General features: G+C 35.8%; 1 long non-coding RNA gene across 1 annotated transcript; it reads right to left on the bottom strand.

Moving 5' to 3' along the window:
• Positions 1 to 6508: 6508 nt before the first annotated feature.
• Positions 6509 to 9556, bottom strand: LOC124162558. The gene is made up of 2 exons (XR_006865614.1): positions 8736 to 9556; positions 6509 to 7462 (listed from the first exon to the last, which is right to left on the bottom strand). It is a non-coding gene; the product is annotated as an uncharacterized LOC124162558 (long non-coding RNA).
• Between the last annotated feature and the right edge of the window lie 1028 nt (positions 9557 to 10584).

Here is a 10584-nt window from a genome sequence, read left to right as displayed (position 1 = left end):
CGGAACAACATTATACCATCCATCCGGTAATTGTCTTTGATGAAGCTATTATGCTCCAGCGAAAATATTTCCTCCCTTAAATTACCAAACTAAGCTCTTTTATTACGAAGAAAATAAATGTTTGAATGATGTAAGATCTAATATTTTCCCTGCCTATCAAGTGTAGAAAGAAATCTCAAGTTCTACCGGGTATTTGGCTCCATGTCTTTCGACGTTTCGAAGAAAGACTTGCTCTCCATCCTTAGTGGATCTTCTGAATCTCAGAATCTCAACCTGAAGATGAAGAACAAGTTGTTCTTCGGAACGACGGGAGACATTGAGCCAATTACCAGGTGGAAACTTTCTGCCATGTTTGAATAATCTTTAAAAATAAAATTTCCCTTTTATTCCTAAAACTTTTGAGGAATTTGTATTGCATCTTTGAGCCAGTCGCATTATTTAGAAATGACGACCATATATGTTTAAAAATGTAATGAAGTCATAGCAGTAACAATGTTCACGCAGGCAATACGATATTCAGGTAAATTGAGTTATTTTTTCTTTTTCTACACCTCAATTTTTAACGTTGGTTGGTGTCTGGGAGTGCAGGTCTCTAAGAATCAAATGGAATTTTTACCCCAAGTTTCCGTACATTTTTTCGCATTCATCAGCACGTTTTTACGATGAATATGAATTTTATTAATTAGCATATCATAGTCATTGAAAAAATCCCAGATATTTCATTATATTTAAATCTGCAGTCCATTATCATTATTAATCTGGAGATAATAGGGGCATTGCTGGCTTACGCTTAGACTTTTATAGGCAATTACGGGCAATATGTTAATCATTTGGTCAGACTAAGGTAAATACGAAATTTTGACATGGGTATTGACCCATTTCCGTCAAAAAAAATCTCCTTGTGATTAAGAAAATATTTAGGTACGTGTATGTATGTAGTATATAGCTCCTATAGTCGTCTTTTATAATCCAATGAAATATTTTGGTGATATATCAGCTTCTTTTTCAGTTTGTTTCTTCAGAACGAGCAGTAGCCATATAGCTAAAGGGTGGTACCAAGGTCAGAATCAAATGTTAAATTTCTATGAGTAATCTTTATAGAAAGGATAAATACTCGGAGCAAGCATGTTTTTTAATGAAGGAAATTTAAAATAATCTATAAAATATCATTTCCTGCTTACTCTTATGATACTTGCATCTAATTTAGAGACGCTATGCGCCCATATTGAATTATCGTTTCGCACCTGTCTCTTTCCGTCAGAAAACATTCGACTAGCTTCAAAAATAAACTAATCAGTGTATCAAGATATTGCAAGCTTAAACCATGTATTTTTAATATTTTGTCGGAAAAAAGGAGAGCGGGTTTTCTTCAAGAGCCTGGTATGCTCAGAAAGGTAGGATGTAGCCACTTGGCTCGGGTGGGCGGTAAATGGATAATGCTTAGGTTAATTTTCGACTGTAGAGACACGGCAGCCCGTTTATCTCGACTCATGTTTCGTCCAATTGTATGGAAATACCCAGGGTTCGGCAGTATTTAAAATACGTATTAGATTTTTTTTGCATTTAGTATTTGGTATTTCAGATACACGATATGAATGTATCTTGTATCTCGTATTTCGCAAACAGATTTTTGGAATTTCCCCAATCTAAAATTAAAAATAATATTTTAAAAATACTTTTTAAGTAGCTCTGATAACACTTTTGTTTGTAACATTATGCTTCAGAAATTGCTCCGATTTTATTATAATCATTTTCTTCTTGTTTGCAACTATAACTATCATAACGTACCACGGTAGGTTATATTTATTAGATCTCTTTCTTTCCATACAAATTTATTTTATATTTATAAGGTGTTTAAAATACTCTTTTGTAGTTTGCTTTTTTAAATGCTAGCAAAATAACCAAGTTAAAGGTATTTTGTATTTTGCATTGAAAACAAATTTCGAGCGGTATTTTATATTTCAAATACATTTGGAGTGATATTTTGTGTTTCATATACTCCTCGGCCTGTATTTTGCCCAGCCCTTACCTCCATTTTCCCCTTCAACATGTTGAAGCTATTCTGCAAATATCGTTCCCTCGCCTCTCACCACAGCTGACATCTTTCGCCTCAACTGCCCCTTCCACTGCCAATCCACCTCACTCCCTTGGTCGCGCTGTCCAACCAATCCATTAAAATCCGAATCCCGTACATATGCCTGCCTTTCGAATCAATCTGAACTGTTGACCCCTTCGCTGTATGACTTCGCGGAGTATGGTGCTGGAAAAATATAGGATGAGGACAAGAAGGCATTCTATAGAAGAGGGACGGCAGGAAGCATGAATATCAGGGGCATGGATGTATCAACATTCAAAAATTCTTTAGAGACGAATTCAGGAGACCCGAACCCCCCAAAAATTAAAGAAAATTTAATAATTTGAATCTAGCACTTTATTCTTTTGATGACAATTTAGGATTTATTTAAATGTAATTTCAGTCTTTTCAGAGCTACAAATTCACTACTCTGTAGTAATCTATAAGCATTGTTATTTTTACAGTAAATTACATTAGGTTTCTACGAAAATACCGTGCTTGTTTATGTTTTGTTTCTTTTTTAAAGCCAAAAAAATGTGTCAGGCTTGCCGAGTTTCCCGGAGTGTCAAATTATCGAAAGTCGAGTTTTCGGGGTTCTGATGTTGATCGTATGATTCTTCCAAAATGCTTTTAAAAAACTTTAATTTTCACTATCTATCCTCTAAAATTTAGAAAATATCCCTGGGCAAGGCCCCCGGTATGAACCCTATCTCTATCCCCCCCAATATTTTTATAAGGCGCCCCCGAGTATTCCTCATGAACTCTCAAGCACGCACTTTCAATGGATAGATTACGTTACGCCGACATTGATCGAAAGGAAGGGTTTGACGGGTACGGAGAAGAGAGGAAAAGAATCATTCCAGTAATTTCTCTCGGTGCAGCGAGCACGTTTGAGCTCACGTCTGTGCACCACGTGCATGCGTGTGGTTGCATCGTCAATTTTATTATTTTTTTTTAATCTTAAATTTTTCGTTGAAGTGGGCCCTGTGACAGCCAACGACTCGAGCGGAATATTTGAAAAGCTTTCGAAAAAAAAACGAAGTATTTTCTTATTTTTAGGGCCCTCTCAATCCCTATACAGCCGACGCGACGCAGTAGAGTCGCAGTTTGAGTTGCATCTCTCTTATTTCCCTTCAATCTCCTCCCTTTTTCACTCTTACTTCTCCTTCATGATCCTTCCTATATCTACCCACTACCTCCCTGAGTCTTTCCCCTTGCCCGAAACTGCTTGGCCCCGTACCATTCTCCATACTAGAGCCCTTACACTTATTTCTGCTCCTCCAATATCTCTCATTCTTCTCGTGCCGACCCTCTGAATAATTTATTTTTTTTAGTCCACAGCCAAGCGTGCGCTCGGCTTATAAGACTTTCAAGTATGGGTAACAAAATAAATAAAACGGCATTTCGAATATTGCAATGCCGAAACCCCCACATATGCACCGGGATTTTGCTCTGAACATCGGTGTAGTTGACTTATTTTTTACCGGAAACACTGAGAGCTTATTATTAAATCAACTCACATCGTTTTTTTTTCAGAGGAAGAAAGAGATCATGTAATTTTCTACCCCATGTGCATAATTCCTCGATATCGAATGCATGGTTTCCTTCTATGGAATTTTTTTTCTCCTTTCTTTTCATGATCCCCTCATTGAAAAGAGCTGAAACTGAGATTAATTCGAATTTTAAATGACTTAATATTTTTTCTTCTTTCAGCGGCGTCTGCAAAATCAGTGCGTTCTTTCTTTCATTGAATGAATCCAACCAAATATCCTCGTTTGAGCTCATTAAGTCAAATCGTTTGCAAGTATTGCATTATATGCAAGTAAGAAATCCTTTTAAGTGAAGAAGGAGGAGTACCTACAGCAAAATTTATCCTGTTTTTCAGTATTTTCAAGCAAACCGCACAAAGCACTCTCTGCATGCCAGTATCATTAGCCCACACAATCAAAACTAGATGCACAATAATTATTTGTGATTTTAATAGTGCATTGTAATGAGAATTCAAACGGATTTTAGTGATGATCATTAGGTTTTAGCTTTTTAGATTATGATCCACGACTAACTGTGAAAATAATCAATAACTTTATCGATATTGGCTTAATTACCTTGATGATTATGGAGGATGAAGAGGAACATATCGACGTGATCTCCTCAAAACATTGATAATTATAATGAAGGCAACCTTTATAGTTACACTTCGTTATATTTATAGATATTTATTAAAATTTAGCTGTATAGAAAAAATTGACAATAATTTAAAAGATGGCGATTACGGAGGACGCAGCCAATATAGAATTACAACAAGCTAAATAATGTAAGCTACGTATTTTTATTTTTTGTTAATTTTTTCCATGCAGCTAAATGTTTTTGTGTGGTCACCATAGGGCAATCATAAGTTTTATTTATGTTTAATGATAACTCATGTGATTCAATTCCAAACGTGTGTATATACATATATGTATACAAAAAGGAAAACTTGCAAATATTTTCTCAGGCGTTTCCTTTTTTTGAGTTTCTATGTTTTTTTCTTTTAAACCTAGTTATTAATCTTTGTAATCACTAGAATCGTCAAACCGCCGTCGCCGGCCTCGGTGGCGGCGGGGTAACGTTCTCGCCTGCCAAACAAGAGGTCACGGGTTCGAGTCCGCCTGGGTAGGTTTCCCCGGTCCAGGGCCTAGTCGTTTGTCTACGTTTACTTGTTACATTTATTGAACACCCCGGTGTAAAATGGCCAATAAGAGCTGTATCCGGTGGTTTGAGAATAAAATAAAAAATAAAATAAAACATATCCAACAAATTATGCCGGGAACTGTATGTTTTATCTTTTATGCAGCTGAGCGTTCACTCATAGGTTGTTTCTTTGCAAGCGCTTTTCTGCCTATGGAAATGTAATGTACAGGGTGATTCAAAAAGAATATCACAACTAACAGGAACTAGTAGGAAGAAAGGGCAGACCCTCAGAGCAGTCATCCATAACCAACACCCGACAAGTACCAACCGTCCAGGTAGAACCATCAGTACTGAAGGCATCGGCAACAATGAGAAATCAGTGCAGGAACCAGCGAACAAACCCAACCTGGGGGGTTGTGTTTGAATCGCTCGTAATAATTCCACTCACTCACCATCACGAGCGGTCCATTACGAGTGCTCACCAACACGAAGGGTAATTGGTGTGTTTGAAACTTTTCGTCTCGAAGTCGTATTGGAGCCTTCGTAATGAGATGGATCACGAGTGGTGGTTGTGGCAACGTTGTAATTTCCTTCATTTGTTTACGAATTCGTCAGTAGCGCGGTGTAAATTAAAGTAAACAAAGGCGTAAATATGAAGTTATCGCTGAGCAGAAATATATGCTTCGGCAATTCATTCTGAAGGTACACTATATAAAATGAAACGTATTGCGACATTAATGATTAATTCATTATTAATGAACCATTAAGCGTATTAGTTATTTATATTTACGTTACATTAGCCTCTTATTCTTCCATATCAGATCCATATTTTTCGGTAAATGATCGTTTTCTTATATAGTAATTATTTTTTACAGAGTGAATAGGTTAAATGAAGCGTAAAAATAAATACTTACTCAATAATAAAAAAATACGTAGCATCGTATATGTTGCTGAGAAACTATGTTTCCATAAATTGCCATTTAAGATTCTCATAACATTTGTTGTGATTAATAAATTTTCCCTCAGCGTTGGCAAGATTTGAAATCTGCCGCTAAAGTAGCGTGTTACAATCGTGAGGGCACCCACACTGGGAGTGGAGCCCTTAAATTTAGTGAGCTTAATCATATTAAAAAACGTATGATAGCACTGATAGGGAAGAATGCGACACACGGGCATGAAGACTTGCAGGAAATACTAATCATTTTCGATATTGAGGTAATACTAACATTAGCGTAGCAGACCCCAAGTGTAGCTAAGTTGAGTATGTCACAAAATAGAATCATTGGTTATTTCAGCAACAGAATTCATCAGATAGCCAGGTAGATAAAGAAAAAATAGTGAATCTGTGGACTCAAGTGATCTTTCTTCCTTTGACCCGACCCCATCAACCTCAAAATCTCCTTCCACATCTACTAAGAGTGTTTCAACACTTATTTCCACTTCTAATCCACTTTCCATAATTATTCAGACCCTCTCAATTACTAATCCCCACTCAAGATCACTCACTTCCTCCTCAAATCAAACTACCACACCAAGCACCATTGTTTCAATTCTCAAGACGAGGCGGACGACTCTAAAGCAAGTCTTGCATAATATCCCATGAGGAAAAGCTTATACAGCCTGTATGTGCGACTACATAGTATGTGCAGTAAAATGGCCCAACTTGTGTAGCCATTTCCTCTTGGGATTTTAGCCTGAAATTAGCTCTGAGCTCTAATTTAGTGTTTGTGTGAACTTTCCAGCCTATTGTTTTTCATTGAGTTATTCTGTACCATAAGTATTACCTACTACTTATGTGCTGAATCCACTTTCCATAACCTAACACTCATACATGTTTCTATCCCCTGCGCATTTTAATCAACTTTAATTATGCCTAGCACAAAAATTAATGCTGGAAGATAGGAGCAATGAGAGAAATGCCCATTTTTTCAAAGTTCAAGATGAAATAAATTCCAGTAATGAAAAGAAAATTAGAAGATGAATAGGAATGGAGGGAGGTTTAAGATGTGAAAGAGATAAATAGAATTTGATCTACATAGGGGATTCAGTATCCAATAAGACCTGCAAGAATATCCTCAAAGCAATTCATATATATTTCATGCCCAATTCTAATTTCTTGTAATTAAATAGGGGAAGAAACACAATATAATTGTTACAAAAAATGTACTCTCCTATTAAAAAAAATTCTATAGCCTCTTGCTTAATCCTATTGGTTCAATCTACGACTCATCTTGGTTTCTAAAGGACGCTGTTATAAAATTAATGCTATTCTAATCCATTAGCTTTGTCACTATTATAGGTGAACATTTAAATTTATCTTATACAAGGTCAAGGTTATATAAAAAATAGTATCAGTAACATGCATCTTGGCATTGAATTGTCTTTATTTTCAAAGAAAAGTACAACACACAGTATCATTGATGCACTGCAATAGAAATAACGTTTTTTAAGGAGTTGGTATACATCACATTCATGGATCACATTAATGTAAAGTTGAGAAAGTACAGCATATCATAGAAACATAAAATGTTGTATGCCATAATGGATTTATTATTGAATATTGAGTATTAACAACCATTATGGATGGAAAACCTATGATCCTCATTAATCACTTTCATAAAAGACAAATAATGCAAGCAATCATCAAATTTATGAGTAATTCCATTCCCATTGGCAGAAAGTAATCTCCGCTGCATACCATTGTGGACATACCTACACCTAAGTAGGGAAACCAAATAGAAAATGAAGCAGAAATGGTATAAGCTGAGGAAAAGTAAGAAAAAGTAGCAGTTGAAGGAGTAAAAACATTGCTTTTACCACATGGTGATTAATTTTGTCTACCATGGTCTCATTACAGCTAACCATTATAAAGGTCTCACCTTGAACATGTTACACTGTAACGAAACCATGGTCAGACACAATAAATCACCATATGGAATTAATAGTTTTTATTCATTCATCTCCTATGATAAAGCATTTCCACCGAGTTACACCCACTACTATTAACTATAGTAAATAAACCTAGACCACACATGAAAGACTGTCATTCAGACTCCTGCTTATTGTACAGTGGGTGTGCCTTGGGAGGCTCAGTATGAAGAGGGCAAAAAAAAAAATGTTTCAGCACATTTGAAGAGAAAAATTGGCTTGGACATCAAAACTGTTGGTATTCAGTGGCGCCGACTCCATGGGGCCTGAGGGGGCCCAAGCCCCCTCAAAGATTCTTTTGGGGGGGCGGAGCCCCCTCAATAATTCAAGAAAATAATTAAGTTATATTATGCTTTGTGAAATCACAAAAATATATTGGTAATTTTTTTTCCCATGTTTGACGATAGTTACCTTTTAAAATAAATTCAACAATGTGTTAAAACAAATAATTATAAGGTTAAGCAGGTTAACTGAATCAGGTGGTGTGAATCATGATAGCTTTTCGGTGCTGCGACACACTTTGAATTTAACCTCTTCCCGGGGAAAGACCTCCGATATGGCCCCCCCCCCAATACTTTTTATAAGTCGGCGCCCCTGTTGGTATTGAAAACCAATGTTTGTTGGAGAACCCTAAAAATTGATTTAACTGTTTGGATTAGTTTTAGATTTTGGAAGATGGGTTCAGTGAAACAAGGTACATACCAAGCTTGTCGTGATAAAAAGTCACCAAGGAGTCAATCAGTTTATCCTGCAATCTGAAGGCCTGGTTACACGGTACATAAACACATAGTTAATGAGTGAAATCATGAACGATTTTGGTGGAACAGAACATGTACAAATGCATGAACCACATTAGAACAGGTTCTATTTTCTGTTCCTGCGTTCACACAAGTCTGGTGGTTATACAGTGCATTTTCATGTTCATTCACGCATTCAATCATTTAAGCATTAACTTGTGCATGTTAATGTATCATGTAACCAGGTCTTTACAGATGGTAGACTTCCTAGTAGATCTAAGAATTATTATTTATACAAAGATTGGTATTCTGAGAAAAATGCACACCAGAGTATTTCCATTGAAATAATTCGTCAACCAAACAACCACTGAACAGCATCCTTTGGATTAGTATTTTAAATGTTATGATTTAGTAGGGGTTGTCCAGAAGCCTCACCCAAATTTGAACCTGGGAGAATCTGGTTGAGTCAATCTTAAAAAATTAAAAATACAACAGTAACAGAAAAGCAAAATATCAAAACCTTCAGATTAAAAAATTGAACAGAAACCATTAAAATCAAAGCAAGGTAAGATGAGTCAAAATAATCTTATTCTAACATGCCTCCTAAGGCTATTCATAGCTATTTGAGGATCTATTGCTTTGGGGATATATTGCTATAGAACATAGCAGATATGCATGGTTTTAATTTGTATAATCATGGATATATAAAAATTATATTCTATTTCGGAAAACCAGTTAGGTAAGTCAATGTAAGAAGCTCATTAGGCTACTCATTGACACTTAAAATATCATTCAGCAGGTAATGGGTTACAATGTAAATTTCTAAAAAGTAATTGACCCTAGTTGCTTCAAAATAAAATATGATTAAATCACATGAACTCACCACTTGCATATTAATCAAATGATATATGTTATAATTTAAATAATCCCTTTCCTTTAGCACTACATGATTTTTTTGGAGATGCCACCATGGCAATGTGAGTTCCATCTATTACTTTGATTTTCATAGGGAATACATACATCACATATAACCAGTAAAAACCAACCACTTAATACATGACGCATACATACTTGCCTAAGAAATATAGCATTCAGTCTACTGCGTTCACTATTCACGGATGTTCATTAATTTTTAAACCAAGTTAGTATATACCTACGCCAGCGCTATGATATTGAATTTGGCCTATGGTCCACGGTCACCCATCGTTAAATAGATAATCATTTATATTTTTTGTCACCTCTTCCACACTCCGGCACAAAAAGCTTCTCTCCATGTTCATATATGCATCATAAGCTATGTATGACACTTATTGTCCCACAGCATTGACGGTAAGAGTAGCCAATACCTGTAATGAAATGAGTGTTTATCTTGAGGCAAAGTTGAACATTTGTCGACACACACGGTTACATGCGCGAGTGAGAAACAACCTTAATGTATTTTCATGGTTATCTACTCGGCTATTTTAAGTTAGAGATAAGCTAATATGTAATGAGGCCCATGTTACACAATTAAATACAAGATACCAATACTCGGAATTAGTAACATGTGTTTGTGCAATAAAACTATAGTAATGAACTAAACTGTCTAGTCTACATAAACTAATGACCGAGGATATTTTTCGCAAAACTACCGTTCTAATACGAAAGATCAAAGCCAAACTTGAAGAACAATAAATAAACTTATCCTAAAATAGCGAAATACGGTAACGGAAGGACATTAGCACTGTTAAAACACTTTTAAACGAATTATTTAGGATGAACGGTAAAACAATTCAATTGCACTTATCGAGTCTGAGTAAATAATCATTCCGGCAAGGCACAATTTGCTTATCAACAACCAGAAGTCGGCTCTCCACCACATATCACTCCCTGCAGAAATGTTGAGAAAACAACAAGTGAACGTATTTATATTGTACGCGCTTTGCGTACGGCAGTATTTGTTTTGGGGGAAATTCAAATACACCAATTTAAAATTAATGTTAATATGCCAGCACATCGCTTTCCGGAGTTCCTCATTACCTTTCTTTACATGAAACATGATCTTTTTTAATGATTTATTAAACTTTCGCACTCCAACTTAGCAGAATAATGTTCTGAATTTATTAACATATTGCAAGTTAGAACAGCGGTAATAAAGTTAGGCTTATTCGCGTTTCACATCTTATTTAACGTTGG

Source organism: Ischnura elegans, chromosome 7 (genome assembly GCF_921293095.1).
Source record: "Ischnura elegans chromosome 7, ioIscEleg1.1, whole genome shotgun sequence".
Classification (NCBI taxonomy): domain Eukaryota; kingdom Metazoa; phylum Arthropoda; class Insecta; order Odonata; family Coenagrionidae; genus Ischnura; species Ischnura elegans.
This window is presented reverse-complemented; position numbering and strand designations above follow the sequence as displayed.